The sequence below is a fragment of the Sapajus apella genome, unplaced genomic scaffold, assembly GCF_009761245.1.
Source record: "Sapajus apella isolate SASKATOON/1434 unplaced genomic scaffold, GSC_monkey_1.0 scaffold35, whole genome shotgun sequence".
NCBI classification, from domain to species: Eukaryota; Metazoa; Chordata; class Mammalia; order Primates; family Cebidae; genus Sapajus; species Sapajus apella.
In genome coordinates this window covers 4,093,631-4,110,483 of record NW_022436975.1, presented here as the reverse complement: position 1 = coordinate 4,110,483, position 16,853 = coordinate 4,093,631, and the positions used below count along the sequence as shown (strand labels likewise).

The 16,853-nt window shown below is 40.7% G+C and overlaps 1 protein-coding gene and 1 pseudogene across 1 annotated transcript in view; both read left to right on the top strand.

The window, feature by feature from the left end:
- The window catches only part of PXDNL (peroxidasin like), a 458,440-nt gene that overhangs the window by 87,328 nt on the left and 354,259 nt on the right, over window positions 1-16,853 (top strand). The gene's annotated exons all lie outside the window — the stretch shown is intronic.
- Window positions 1,181-2,887, top strand: LOC116563437 (annotated as a pseudogene).

Sequence of the window (16,853 nt, the reverse complement as noted above, 5' to 3'; positions counted from 1 at the left end):
CAGCAGAAAGAAGAAATATGAATACGGATCCATCACCATCAAGACCCAGCCCACACAAAGGTAAAGTACCCTGACACCGTGAGTTACCTTGGGAGAGTTGGGCTCTGGGGAATTAAGCCCAGCTTCGTACACCAAAGGTCTTTTCTTCCCCCCAACAAGTGAAACGCTCAAGCAAACAATAAGAACATGAACCTTGTGTGAAGGGCTTTGCTGCTTTTTTAAAACATACATCAGGAGATACAGCGGAAGTTTTGTGTTTTCAGTGTCAAATCCACCACGTTCAGCTTGCAGCATGAGTTGCAGGCGATTGGAAGAGGATAAACCTCTGTCTGTCCCCGGCTCACGTGTCGATGGGAGCCTCCAGAGCAGAAGGAGTGCCCCAGAGTCGTTGGTGTATGCCATGCTGCACTGCAGTGGGCAGCAGAGACTCGACTCTTCATTCCAAATGCCTGCCGGTCCAGATGTTAACCCAGGTTTACGGAAAGTGCTGCTTGAGAGATTGCTGCTGCTCCTGTCCTGCAGATCCCCGGTTTGCTCACATACTTGGGTTACCTGTTTGAGGGGAAGTAAAAAGGGCAAAACACTCCACCTCTGGAAAGCCTCCCTTTTTCTTAGCTTTCACGGAAATCAAGGGTGTTTTCCCAATATATTCTTCCTTCCAGTGTATACAAAAGAGACAATCCTGGTGTGTTCCCTCAAGATACACATTGGTCCCTTCTCTCAAAGAAGAGCTTTACTAGTGTTACCATTTACATCAGAAATAAGGATATTGTATTCAAATGTTCTGGCCCCATAACAGCGCACAAGTGGAAGCAGTTTTGTATAGAGGACAGACAGATATGATATATTTCATACAAATGATGTATTTCATATCTAGTGTCTTTTCAAGGCCCAAGCAGATTAATGGATTTTGCCTTGCCTCAAAGTAAAAAGGCCAGTTTTCCCCAGAAGCATACCTAAGCTACATACCCCAGTGAGCTGCATTTCCTACAGTGAACTGGACAGTACTGCGTATAGTGAATCCTCGTCTGTGCTGGTACCTCCACCTGGGAACCCAACTAACTGAACATTACGCATAACATAGAGCTGTCCTGCTTTTGGACAAAAACACCTGTATTTTGTTACCTACTTACAGGAAAGAATGACCACTGTATGTTTCATGGGTTTGGAGACAGTCGAGATTCAAGGCGGGATCAATCCCCCATTTGGGGAAGTCCCAGGAGAAAGCCCAGGGATGGCAGAAATGGCCAGGACGCCCGGGACAGCAGACATTCGAGACCCCCGAGACTTGTGGGATCTCAGAGACAGCAGGAGTATGCACGATGTTTGGGACATGAGGGATCTTAGGGACTTTTGTGATCTAAGAGAATCTAGGAATTTTCTAGATCAGCGAGACCCCACGTAGGACAGATACAGAAACATGAGAGACTCCTGAGATCCTGTGTACAGGAGAGAAGGCTCTTATGATCGATACCTGCAGGATGAGTCTTATTTGACCGTTACGGAGATAGCTTGGATGGAAGAGTCCCTCCAGGCCCAGAAAGTCAGTCTCGTGCCAAAGAGCGCTTGAAACATGAGGAACGGCCTAGAGAAGAGCTTTATCGTCAATATTTTGAGGAGATTCAGAGACACTCTGATGCCGAAAGGTCCATCGATTGTTCTGTGATTGTGGTCAACAGACAAAAGACTATGCCGAGTCTGTGGGGTGGAAGCTGTCAGACCTGGGCGTGGTAGTGGACTTGATCCTCCTCAGCACAGAGATGTCTTTATCACAGCCTTGGAGGATGTGAGCAGGGGAGGTTCCCTTTTGCTATTGTCATCACCCAGCAACGCCAGATTCACCGCTCCTGTGCAGCCAACATCATGTTTGGAACCCCGCAAGAGCATCGCGACATGCCCCAGGCAGACGCCATGGTGCTGGTGGCCAGAAGTTATGAGCGTGATAAGAATGAGTGCCGGGAGAAGGAATGTGAGGAGATTGCCAGACAGGCAGCCAAGATGCAGCCATCCTGCAGGAAAGAGAAAGAGGAGGCCCTGAGGAGGGCGTGCGCGGGGCCACCCTCCAGCCATCCAGCACCTCATCAGCCTGCAGGCAGACAACAGATGCCTCACTGCCAAAGAGACTGACAAGATCAGGAACTACCTGCGAGAGCAGAAGGAGCAGCTGATGAGGAGCAGCACCGACTCTCTGCCTGGCCTGATTTCCTGCCAACCACTCGGGCAACCTCGGGTGCCTCGCTGAAGACAGGGCCAAGCTCCCAACCGCTCCAGAATGGCCATGTGCTCCCCTCTACTACACCCACTCCATCTGCACCCCCCACCTCCCAGCAAGATCTTCAGGCCAAAATCCCCAGCCTGTTCAGTAGTGGTACAGTGGTGGCCAATAGCACCTCTACAACCCCCTCAGATGCTGCCGGAAACACCCCGAACCAGAATTTTTCCATGGCAGCAAACAGCTTCCGCAAAGATCACAGGCCTTTGGCAATCAGCCTCCAAGCATTTTGGGGCAGGGAGGATCTGCTGAGAACATGGGCCCCAAACCTGGGGCTCCTTCCCAAGGGCTTTTTGGCCAACCTTCCAGTCGCCTGGCACCTGCTAGCACCATGGCTAGCCAGTGGCCTGTGTCTTCCACAGGTGCCAACTTTGACAATCTAAGTGTACAGAAGGCTCCCGATACCCTGATCCAGAGTGGCCCTGCTCTCTCCCACCTGGTTAGTCAGACCACAGCACAGATGGGGCAGCCACAGGCCCCCACAGGATCTTACCAGAGGCATTACTGAGGCTAAACATTTCAATTGTCCCCAGTCCCCTCAGCCCCTGGCCTCGTCCCACTTACTGCATTCTAAATAGAGTTGTTTGGAGGATATTCTTTGCATTCTCCGGGTCTGCATCGAGTGTCATCAGTTCCTACCACCTGCTCCCTCTCCTGCCCAAGGCTGTGTTGCTTATTCCTTACCAAGTTTATGCTGCATTTGGGGCTGTATTTTGTTTTGTTTTGTTTTTTTGGGGTTTTTGTAGAAAATAAGTGTCTCCGGGGTCACTTGGGCAATACAGGTGTCTGGGCTTTTGTCTGATGGGGTTTCTCAGGTCCGTCTGTCTACCGGATTTGGAGCCAGGCCCAGCTGGCCACGTTTGGAATGGCATCTGTCATGTCAGTAGCCGCCACCTTTGTTCATTGTGAACCTACCAAGGCTTTCCAGCTTCAAACACGTCGGCCAGAGCTGAAGCTGCTGCCTGAAGCTCCTGCCTAGAGTTAATGAAAAGTCGGCCGGCCTTGGCAGGCACGGTGTCATCATGCCCCAACCCCACATGTTTGGGGTCTGCTTGAGGATTCATAAATCAGCTACTCTGGATTGTTGAGGAATGACCATGGCAGCCACAGAAGAAAGAATTTTTCTGTCTGAGCCAAGGTTGTTTTTCTGTTTTTTTTTTTCTCTTTTATCTTTGGTTTTCATTTCATTGGAAGATCTCCAGTGGACTGAACCGCTCCAGTTGGCAGCAGTTTAGCACAAATGGTGAATCTGGGCCTCACCGTTCTTCCCCCCACCAGCTCTGTCAGCATCGCCCTGCACCGGCACTTCCGTGGAGCCGATTCTGAGACTCTGGCCGTGAACACTCATTTCTTCAGTGATTTGTTTTGAGCTTTTGGCTCAAAACCCCAGGCTCTTGTTTTCATCTAGACTCTTGTTCTGTTTCCTGAGCAGCAGGAGGTAGGGACCACTTTGATGTCAGACTTCTGGTAGCTGGACATGTTCTTGAGATTGGTGGCTGTTCATGACTTCTGCACCAGAGTGAAATTGTTGGAGGGAGGGCTTCTGGCTGTTGTTCTAAGTGGAGCCCCAGGAAGCTGCCCTCTCTGTAGGGATTGTACTCAGTAGATCCCTGTGGATCACAGTCTCGAGACCATTTAGAAGGGGAGAGGGAGAGCAGTGACTTCCGCCAAGTCCCTGACAGTGGCAGAGAAAACAATGGTTTCAAAATTCAAGGCCCCCAAATGGCAGCATTTTATGTTCTGACCTGTTTGTGTTATATAGTGTGCTTTTTTTCTTGAAACTCTTGTGTTGTTAATAAAATGAAATGATTGGAGTTCAAGACCAAACTGGCCAATGGTGAAACCCCGTCTCTACTAAAAAATTCAAAAATTAGCTGGGCATGGTGGCTAGTGCCTATAATCCCAGCTACTTGGGAGGCTGAGGTAGGATAATTGCTTGAACTACACCCGGGAGGAAGAGGTTGCAATGAGCCAAGATCCCACCACTGCACTCCAGCCTGGGCTACAGAGTGAGACTCCAACTCAAAAATAAATAAATAAATAAATAAATAAATAAATAAAAATAAAATGAAATGATTACTTTTTGATTAAAATGAAAAAAGTAAAAATTAAAAAAAAAAAAGAAAAAAGAATCACTTGAATCTGAGTGGTGGTTGTGCTAAGTGAAACAAGCCAGGCACGGAAACACAAATAACTTCGTGAGCTTATTCCTATGTGGGATCATAAATGGTCAGACTCATTGGTAGTAACAGAGAGTCGAATGGCAGCTACCAGGGCCTAAGGAGAGTGGTGTATGTGGAAGAGATTGGTCAAAGGATACAAAGTTTTCGTTGGGAGAAATAAGTCCAGGAGATCTATTGTACAACGTGATGACTATTGTTAGTTGCATTGTATCGTATACTTGAAAATTGCTATAAAAGTACATTCTAAATGTCCTTACCCCCCCAAAAAAATTGATACATATGTGAGATAATAGATTTGTTAGGTAACCTGATATAGCCATTTCAGAATATATGCATATATCAAAGCATCATGTAGTACACCATAAATATGTATAATTTTTACTTGTCAGTTAAAATAAATTCAAAAAATTTAAAAAGAGACAATTTCATGTACACTTAAATGGAGGGAGAAATCTATGTGCTTCTATAAAAGTGGCACAATATAAAATCTAGAGCAAGACAGGTTTTGTCTGGTTCCAGAATCAATTTTTCATGGAGTCTCAGAGCCCTACATTGGGAGTGGTAGAGTTAAAGGGCTTAGTAAAGCAGCCAAAAGGGGAAGCCGGGGAATGAGGGGAGGAAGTGTTTTTACCTCTTTTTTCAAAATTAAAATACCTTGACTGGCTCCTCTGGCTAAAAAGGCAACATATGGTTATCGTAAAAATGCTCATGGAATAATATAAACATTATAGTCAAAGTTGTCAAAATGCCTACTCCTCATTAACATTGAGAGTCTATCATTCTGGACTGTTACATGTGTAGATATTTGCATATTGACTAAAATTTCACATAGATAATATGTGCAAAACTTTGTATAACTAGAATCAATTTTGTTTAATAGTATTCTATGAATAATATTTTATTTATAATATATTGTGAATATCATGTAAATAATATTGGTAATACATATATACATATATATTTAAGTACATGGATATCTTCATCATTTTAATGACTACATGAAATCCCACCATGTTCTTGTACCATGACTAATTTACCCTTCATTTCTTTGTAGATGTTTAGTAATTTACTGATTATAAATAGTACTATGATGAGTTTGCATTCTGTGCTCTTGTCAGTTTAGTTCCTTAGGACAAATTCTTAAAAATGGAATTTGGGGTCAAAAGATCTTCAAAATTTATAATGACGTTTGCAAGTTTGACTTTCAATTGATATCAGTAATGAAATTTACTAATTCTTGCCAATACAATTGATCAAAGTTGATATCTTTAATTTGCAATTATTTGATTACTAATGAGGCTTACCACACTTCCACGTTTATCTGCTATTTGACTCACTTCCCCTTCCTCGGTAGGGCTCCTTCTTCATCCCGTAACAGGCTACTCGTCTTTGCTTAAACCCCAAAGACTGGAATCCCCAAGCATGCCATTTCAAATCACCTTTTTCTCCTGTTGCCCCCCTCCTTAATTATGTCATCTGGTCCCACAGTTTAAATATTCACGTGCTAGTAACTCCCAGATTTATGGCTCCAGCTTTGACCTCTCTCCTGAATTTCAGTGCCTACCTGAAACTTCAGCACTTGAACTAACATCCTATGCCACATAGGCTTAGCAATTAATTATTTTTCATGAATTTTGTTCTGTATAAACTGAACCTAAGATCTCCTCTCAGTTCAACATTTTAGTCTATTATGTTTTTGAGCATTCTTTCCTATGGATTCTGTTCTCTTCTTCAAGGATTCCCGTTATTCTTACACAGGGCCTCCATCACTTTTCTTCCATATCTATGGTCTCTCTGATTTTTATATCTGTGTTCTTTAACTTTGAATTTCAGCCTATATTCCACATTGCTGACGTACTTCTCTGCAATGGTAATTCTGTTCTTTACAGTTTCCTACGATTTAAGTTCATAAGCATTCTGTTTCTTTCACACGATTCTTCTCTCCGAGAGGTCTCTTTTTATTTTAGTCTGCTTTCTTAGCTCCATTGTCTTTTCACCTTCATTGTGCGGAGCCAACAGTAGGTGCTCATGGAGGACAAGGAGATAAATTACTACAGGCAGTGGCTTCCCGGAGCCAGTTGTCTCGCTGACAGGCCAGCTCCAGGGCCCCTCCTTCCTGCTCCTGGGTGACTCAGGTCACTGAGTCTCTGTTCCCACCATTCCAGGAGAATCACGATCAACGTGCCCATCGTACTCTGACTTACCTGTTTTTCTCTTTTTCAACTTGGAATTTTGAGAGGACAAAAACTTTCTGTTGCTCGACATGTATTCTCAGGAACTAGTACAGAAGACTGGCACAAAGTGGGCCTTTTAGAAATATTTACTAATTTAATGAATCACTGCATGAGGATGTAGTTCTTACAGTGCAAATTATTTATTGACCTTTGCTACACAGAAGGTCAAGGTCAAGGACATCTGAATGAATAAAGAAAATATTACGTGTATTTGTATGTGCATGTATATATATATGCGTGCACACACACACACATGGACTATTATTCAGCCTTAAAAGAGAAGGAAATCCTACTATTTGTGACAAGATAAACTGACCTGGACGATATTATGTTAAGTGAAATAAGCCAGTCACAGAAGAGCAAATACTGCATGACTCCACTCATACGAAGAATCTAAAATAGTCAAATTCATGGAAGCAGAGAACAGAATGGTGGTTGCTAGGAGTTGTGGGGAGGAAGAAATGGGGATTTGTTGCTCAGTGGGTGTGACATTTCAATTATTCAAGACAAATAATTTCTAGAGATGCGCTGTACAGAACAGCATCTGTGGTTAACAATCAGTATTGTATACTTTAAAATATTTTAAGATGATATATCTCATGTTAAGTGCTCTTACCACAAAGAAAACAAAGCAAAAATGAAACCACAAAAGAACACAAGAAAATCTGTGGAAGCGATGGGTATGTTTGGTAATACTTGGCTGTGCTATCATGAGTATATGAATATGTTCAAACTAAAAAAAAAATACATCAAGTGCATTTTTAAATATACAAATATCAACTATATCTCAATAGAGCTTCAACTTCAATGGAGTTTCACTCTTGTCACCCAGCCTGGAGTGCAGTGACACAATCTCTGCTCACTGCAACCTCCATGTCCTCCACCTCCCAGGTTCAAGTAATTCTCCTGCCTCAGTCTCTCAAGTAACTAAGAGTACAGGCACCCACCACCATGCCTGGCTAATTTTTGTGTTTTTAGTAGAGATGGGGTTTCACCATGTTGGTCAGGCTGGTCTCAAACTCTTGACCTCAGGTGATCTGCCCACCTTGGCCTCTCAAAGTGCTGGGATTACAGGCGTGAGCCACCAAGCCTAGCCAAGTCTTACCTATTCATGTTGGTGCCTTTTGTCAGTTTTGGAAAATTCTCAGCCATTATCCTTTTAAATACTGTTGCTAACTCCTTTCCATTTTGTCTGGAAATGCAATTAAAAGAAATGTAAGTTATGTACATGTAAGAATCTACACACATGCACACACACATACACATATATAGTGTTTTCACCAGGAGGGTTTGTCTGAACTATTTGGTCTGTCTTTGTCAGAAGCTGAACTCTGTAGCTGACATTAAAGATGGAAATCAATTGGCTGAGAGAATAAACTCACTCCTTTTAAAGTGTACTACAAATCTAAGTAAAACAAGGAATTCCTAATATAGAAAATATTCTTTCTAATACACGTTATCTCACCATGTTAATTTACCTTATTTAAGTAATATGCGATTTCTGATAGAGAGATTGCCACCTTCTCTTCCTCCTCCTTCTCCCTCAGCCAGTAAAATTACTGTTTAGATGACCACCATGCTTCCCACGAAGCTCACTGTCACAATGAATCATGTTATTGTCCCTGTGGCATTAGTCATTAATTTCTTGGATGTTTTGTTAGCAATATACCAGACCCAGTAACCTAAGGAGCTCTTTCAGTACAAGACGTGCAACAGGAGCTTCCCTTTAATTTTATAGTAGACATGGCAAAAAATGTAGGACTATTCTCAAGTGTTAAGGTGAAGAGAGACCCTGGACCTAGAGAGGAGACTGAGTGCTGGGGCAGAGGCCTCCTGGAGGGTGGGTCACATCCCTGGTGCCCAGGGCCCCCTTCAGTTATGTGGAGAACCCCATGCCAGAGAATGAAAGCCTCAGTCAAAGGCTGATCCAGCGGGCAGTACAAATTCTTTCTGGTCTTAATCTTATCACCAAGTGAAAAAGGAGAAACCATTTTTTTTTTTTTCCTGAGAACTCCTAACCATAAACCAGCCCACAGGATTTGGGACATGAGTTCACACTAGTTGAATGGCTCCAGTATCCCTGAGATGATAATTTAGTGTAAAGTGTTTATGTGTAGGTGCTGTTTATTAAGGTCCAATAAAGAAAATGGATATATATTACATGTGTCAGACTGACGATTAAGATCTAGAATATACACATTCTTAAAAATCAATAAGAATGGAAAAAGAGTAGAAGGGAGGCTACAACACAAAAGGCATTTTATATAAGAGATCACATTCATGGCCAATAAACCACCAAAAAATGCTTAACCTCATTAGAAATCAGAAAAATGCAAGTTGCAACAGCAATAAGGTATATTTCCCATCCTCCACATTGGCTAAAATTAAAGTTTGAATACCCCAAGTGTGGTCATCCATGTGGAGCAATGAGAAGTGTTATACACTCCTGCTGGGAGCCTGCATTGGAACAGATATTCGGGAAAACAATTTGTTCTTAACTAGTAAAGTCGAACATATGCTTAACTTACAGCAGGTAATTTTCTTTTCAGGTACATAACCTAGATAAATTCTTGCACACATACACTGGGAAATACGAACAAGACTGCTAATGGCATCTGTGTAACAGCAAGTAACTGTTAGCAACCTAAATATCTTTGAATAGTTGAATGGACAGACTATGGTGTATTCGCAAAAGGAATATACCATATAAATGTGTACCCACAGGCAATATATATTTAAATGAGACCAGAAAGGGCACACACATGGGACTTCAATGTTCTTGGTAGTTCTCTATTTTATAGGGAATGTCATGAATAGATGCATATTTGTATTAAGTTGGTGTTAGGATTTGCCAAGTCAGAAAGACTTATGATAATAGTATTTTCTCAACTAAAACATAGATAAAGTAAAAGTACTAGCACAATTTTGTACTGCTTTGCTCTGGAAAACATTAGAAGAAATAAAGGTAAACATTCTAAATTAATTGTCCAAGAAAAGATTTTGGTGTGAAAACCTATGCAGCTCAAATTTACCAAAGGATTTTAAATCATGCTGCATTTAAATTGCTTATTCTTTAAAAATGTATGAACAAATTAAATTAAATGGGAAATCCTACAGGAGTTGATTACGAGTGGACACAGGAAGTTACTCAGGACTAGGCAGCACTTGCTGGCCTCAGTTTCTGATAGGGTGGCTCAATGCGGCCATCTCTGGGTTCCAGTGTTTTTTATCGAGCACACCAGATGCAGGTATTCTACAACCATGTTTGGAGAAGCTTTGGATTAAAGTTCAAGTTAATAGTTTGCAAGATGGAAAATGAAAGGTAGAGAAACAAAAACGAAAACAAATTAAATCCTGAGATTGTTGGCAAACATAGGATCGTACGGGTTTATTTGAAAAAAATGCAGGAAAATTAACAGATAAATTAGTTCTCCACAAATAAAGAACATGTAATTGTTGGGGAAATATTTAGAAATGTTTTCTTTGGCTGCATTCTGTGCACAGCTGTTAATGGGAAACACCTCTTTTATACATACATACATACATACATATATATATATATATGAAAAGAGCCTCAAATTGAAGAATCTGTGCTCCACTATTAAATTACTCCTGTGTAGAATGAAAAATTTGATTAATGTATTCAATTTAAATTACTTAGATAGCACAGAAAATTAAAGGAAGTGCCCCGAAAGCTAAAAGATTAACGGCAGAATGCCATGAGCTCAGCAGCTTTGCACACAGTATACTAGGTGCTATACGCACATTCAACGTTAGCTGATTAATAAAGCGTTCAGATAGCGGGAGTGATTGTAAAGTGTAGAGAAAGAATGTTCCTGAAAAAGGTTATTCTGAATATAGAGGAAATGCGAGATAAAAATGTGATAACGAAAAATGTGGAATCTACCCAGGTTTTCAGATTCCAGAATTCCCCCTCATGGCCAAATAGATTATGTTGAAACAGGAAACAGAACTGAAAGTTTTCTTTTGTTTCTTCATCTCAGTATATTTCTGGATTGATTGGATACATTTGATAACCACTGATCAAGTGGGTGCCATTGATGTATTTAGAGCAACTTCTGATGGTCTAAGTACAGCTCTGAGAATATGATAATTCACATTGATTCCTTAAGTCAGTGATTTTATTTAATCTTCCTATCAGCAGAATAGCATAGGTACTGTTATTATATCCATGGGGAGAGTGAGGCACCTAACTTAAATACCTTGCAAATGTCCCATGATTAATAAAATGCAGGATTCAAATTCATATCCAACTACACCCTAATAACTATGCTAGAATCTTTCGAACAGAGTTGTTGGATAAAGGGTGCATGTTAGTTGATTCTGACCTGAAAGTTCTAGTGACAGCTGTAAGATGTATTTGCATAGCCATGTACTTGAATTTAAAATAAGTTTTTTCCCTCCACCATATTGCCAAAGTTTATCACTGAAACCTCTACCACTATTCCCATTCAATTGTTACCCTAAATTTCCCAGGGCTCTGATGTGGACGAGTCACGTTTCCACTTCCGCTCTCAGTTCCAGCATTCCATCACTATAGAAGCAGAAGAGTCAATGCCAATTAGCAGACCAGTCATTCTGAAGTCAGTCTTTCTTCATCCAGCTTACTATAGGAGACAAATGGATAAAATAACAGGAGGTGCCTCCACAATGTTTATCAGATACATGATGCAGATAGGCCATTCTGCATTTGAATAATTTGGAAAAAATAGCCAAAATCAGTTGTTTTAGAAGTGAGCCTGGATGAAAAACATTTATTTTTCTAGTATTGTAAAGGATTTAAATAAGCAATTTTTAATTAATACAAAGTTACTTTTAGTGTACTAGCCAAAAATAAGTTGATTAATGGCTGGGGTGGGGCTCAGACATCAAGAGTTTAAAAATTCCCCTGGGTGAATCTCATGAGCAATCAGGGCTGAGAACCACTGGCTTCAAGATTTCCCATCCAAGGGCCATTGGATTTGGTTATAAACAAAGCGACTGCATTTCTAAAATTCCCATATCTGAAAAATCTTGTCTTTGCTTTCAAGTCAAGATATAGTCGAGTATCTCAACGTCTCTTTATGGAAAAACAATCAGACCTTTAAACAGAGATAAAATTTGTTTTGCAAGAATTAAAAAAATTATAATGAAAAAGAGAATTCTCACTAATGTAAATCTGTTGTTTTGGTAGTCTATTTAATCACAGCGATGTGGAGTGCAGTGTGAAAAAAATGACTGCAGAGGTGATGCTAATTGCTTTAATTAGCTGCCCAAAGACTCAAAACCAAGAGGGTCAATTAGTATTGGCAAAGTAGACTGGAAGAACAGTCCTATAATTTTTTTGGCCTGAAAGTTAAGCCCTGGAATTTCTAACTCACCCTCCTCTAAGACAAGGAGAAAATGATTACAATTGAATTATGCATTAATTCTGTTCTGAAATGGTAGTCACCACAAATTATTCAAAACAATACCTGAAGACCTATTGAATATGAAAGAGAAGTATATAAGGCAAGTTGGGTGAAGGAGCCCAGTGACTCACTGTTTGAAATTCTCCTGCATTCATCAGTTTTTATTTTATTTTCATCTGTAATACACATATTATTTAAACAAGACGAAGGTAAAAATGGTAAATGCTAATAACTGAATTGCTAGTAATCATTCATATCATCTAATGTAGAAAGTGTTATCCTGAATGTACTTGTAATCATATAATTTTGAAAAAAAAGGACAATATTCAATGTTAGAAAGCTTTCTATAGGAAACCTAGATAGTATTGTATTAGAATTTCTGTGTGTATATTTATGTATCTGTGTGTGCATCTCTGTGTCTGTGTGTATATGTATATGTGTGTGTATATGAATTTGTGTATGTGAATGTGTATATCGTGTATGTATATGAGTATGTATATGTGTGAATGTGTGTGTGTATGTGTGCACATGTGTGTGTATATGCATTTGTGTGTACATGTGTTTATATGTGTGTATATATGTGTATGTGTGTACATATGTGTGTATAAGTGTATGTGTGTATGTGTACGTGTGTATGTGTCTGTTTATATTTATGTGTGTATACATGTGCATGTATGTGTATTTTGTATGCATGTGTATATGTGTGTATACATGTGTATATACTTGTTTGTGTGTTGTATGCATGTGTATTTGTGTTTCTATGTGTATACATGTGTATATGTGTAAATGTGTATGTATGTGTGTGTATTTGTGTGTGCATATTGTGTATATACGTGTTTGAGTATATGTGTATATATGTTGTGTTTATATGTATGTATATATGTATATGTATGTATGCATGTGTGTATGTGTGTAGATGTATGTATATGTTTGTGTGTGGGTATTCATGTGTATGTGTGTATCTGTATATATGTGCATATACATGTGCATATACTTGTGAATGTATGCATGTATGTGTATATGTTTGTCTTTGTGTTTGCATGTATGCATAATGTGCATGTGTGTATGTATGTATGTGTGTGTGTATGTGTGGGTATGTATATGTGTCTATATGCATCTGTGTATATATGTGTGTGTATATATGTGTGTGTGTGTATATATGTGTGTATATGTGTGTAAGTGTGTGTGTACATGGACATATCTTGTTTTATTACACTGCAGTTTATGGCACCTCACAGATGACTGCATTTTTACAGATTGAAAGTTTGTGACTACCCTGCCTCCAGCAAGTCTGTTGGCTCTATTAACAGCATGTGCCCACTTCACGTCTCAGTCTCACGATTTGGTAATTCTCATAATATTTCAAACCTTTTCATGATTATCATATTTGTCATGGTGAACAGTGGTCAGTGGTCCTTGATGCTGCTATTGTAATTGTTTTAGGGTGCTATGAACCATGTCCCTATAGGGTGGTGAGCTTAGTTGACAAATGTCCTGTGTGTTCTTAATGCTTGACCAGCTGTTTGTTACCTCATTTGTTTCCCTCTTCTCAGGACTTCCTATTCCTTAAGACACAATATTGAAATTAGGCCAATCAGTAACTCTACAATGCGCCATACGTGCTCAAGTGAAAGGAAGCGTTGCATGTCTCTCACCTTAAATTAAAAGCTAGAAATGATTACGCTTAGTAAGGAAGGCATGTGGAAAGCTGAGACAGGCTGAAAGCTAGGCCACTTGTGCCAAACAGCCAAGTTGTGAATGCAAAGGAAAAGTTCTTGGAGGCTGAAAGTGCTGCTCCAGTGAACACGTGACTAAGCGAAACAGCCTCATTGCTGATATGAAGAAAGTTGTAGAAGCCTGGATAAAAGAGCAAATCCGCCACAACATTCCCTTAAGCCAAAGCCTAACATTGAGGAAGGCCCACACTCTCGCTTCAGTTCTATAAAGGCTGGGAGATGTGAGAAAGTTAGAGAAGAAAATTTGAAGCTAGCAGAGATTGGTTTATGAGATTGAAGGGAAAACACCGTCCCTGTAACATAAAAGTGAAAGTGCTAAGCATCAAGTTATCCAGAAGATCCAGCTAAGATGATTGATGAAGGTGGCTCCAGATTTCTACTGGGAGAAAATACCGTCTAAGACTTTCATAGACAGAGGGGAGAAGTCAGTGCCTGCCTTCGACTTTTCAAAGGACAGACTGACTCTCTTGTTAGGCGCTAATGCAGCTGATGACTCTGAGTTGAAGCCACATCTCTTTTACTATTCTGAAGATCCTAGAGCCCTTAAGAATTATGTTAAATCTACTCTACCTGTGCTCTAGAAAGGGAACAACAAAGCCTAGATGACAGCACATATCTTTACAGAAAGGTTTACTGAGTACTTAAAGCCCACCGCTGAGACCTACTGCTCAGAAAAAAATGATTCCTTTCAATTCAAAATACTACCACTCATTGACAAGCACCTGGTCACCCAAGAGCTCGATGGAGATATACAAGGATATTAAGTTGTTTTCATGCCTGCTAATACCATATTTGCTCTGCAGCACATGGATCAAGAAGTAATTTTGACTTTCAAGTCTTATAATTTCAGAAATACATTTCTTAATTCTATAACTGCCAAAGATAGTGATTCCTCTAAGGGACCTGGGAACAGTAAATTGAAAGCCTTCTGGAAACGATTTACTGTATTAGAAAGCATTGAGAACATGCATGATCCATGAGAGAAAGTGTAATAAAAATATCAACATTAACAGGAGTTTGGAAGAAGTTGATTCCAACTTTCATGGATGACTTTGAGGGCATCAAGACTTCAGTGGAAGAAATAACTGCAGATGTGGTAAAAATAGCAAGGGACGTGGAGTCTGAGGATGTGACTGAATTGCTGCAATCTCATGGTCAAACATGAATGGATGAGGACTTGCTTCTTACAGATGAGCAAAAATAGTGGTTTCTTCGGGATGGAATTTACTCTTGGTAAAGATGCTGTGAACACTGTTGAAATGATAACAAAGCAGTTTAGAATATTACATCAACTTAGTTGTTGGTAAAATACTATCTGACAGCATTACATGCTACAGAGAAATTCTTCATGAAAGAGTCAGTCAATGCACCAGACTTCATCATTGAATGATTTTGGGGAATGGTTACAGCCACTTCAACTTTCAGCACGCCCACCCTGAGCAGTCAGCAGCCATCAACATTGAGGCAAAACCCTTCACCAGCAAAATTGTGAACTTGCTGAGGGCTCAGATGGTCTTTCTCACGTTTTAGCAATAACGTAAGTTTCACTTAAGTACATTTTTAGTCACAGTGCTATTGCACGCCTAATAGACCATAGTATAGTGTAAACATAACATGTTTGGACTGGAAAACCAAAAAATCCATGTAACTCACTTTATTGCGAGATTTGCTTTATTGAGTTGGCCTGGGATGGAACCCACAATCTCCAAAATATGCTTTTATGAGAAAAATTTGGGACTGTAATGTCCCCCTTGAAACTAGGAGGGAGGCAAGAGACCAGGGAATGACTCAGACAAGTTCAGCTTGGTGAATAGGTGAGTTTATTAGGACTCATAGACAGGGTGTGCCTGGATGGTACAGGGCTGCTCTAGGGGTCTGCATCACCCCCTATCTCTAGGCTGCTGTTAAGCTAATTTCCTGGCTCTTTGCTTAATATGGCTGTGTGAAGAGACTGTTTTCCTTGGTAGGTTCTCAGGTATTCTCCAACGTGTTTGGACTCTCAGGGACAGCTACTCCTTGGCTGGGCACCTTGTCTCACTGCCTGACCTTCAGGATTCAGGCAGTGAACATGCATCCTTAAGAAACCCTGTGGGGACCTTGTCACACTATATATGCTTGTATTAAATATATGTAACCCAATAAATTCAGAGAATCTTTTAAAAACAAAAATAATTACCTTTGCTATTTCCTTATTTAGTATATTTCTTCACTTCCCCCTCCCTTCCACCCTGAGACGGAGTCTCGCTCTGTCACCGAGGCTGGAACACGGTAGGATGATCTTAGCTCACTGCGACCTCTGCCTCCCAGGTTCAAGTGATTCTCCTGCCTCAGCAGTTGGGATTACAGGCATCTGCCACCACGCCTGGCTAATTTTTGTATTTTTTTAGTAGAGACGCGTTTTAACCATGTTGGCAAGGCTGGTCTCAAATGCCTGACCTCAAGTGATCCTCCCACCTTGGCCTCCCAAAGCGTTGGGATTACAGGTGCGATCCACTGTGCCCAGCTTATTTCTCCATGTTGAAGTGAAACTCTAAGAAGCTTTCTTCACCTATAACTTTCCTAATAGGTGCATCTATTATTGTTTATTGGTTTCTGCTTTGAAACAGCAACAATATAATCAGCAAAGGCTGTTACAGATTAGAATGTGTGTGCACATGGGTGTGGACCTGTGTGTGTGTGTGTGTGTGTGTACCTGTGTGTGGATGTGTGTGGACCTGTGTGTGGATAAATGTGTACCTGTGTGTGGATAAATGTGTACCTGTGTGTGGATGTGTGTGGACCTGTGTGTGGATATATGTGTACCTGTGTGTGGATAAATGTGTATCTGTGTGTGGATGTGTGTGGACGTGTGTGTGTGTGAACCTGTGTGTGAATGTGTATGTGTATCTGTGTGTGTGTGTGGGGTCCTGTGTGTGGACCTTTGTGTATGTGTGTGTGTGTGTGTGTGTGTGTGTGTGTGTGTCTGTGTGTGGATGTGTGTATACCTGTGTGTGTGTGTGTGTGTGTGTGTGTGTGTA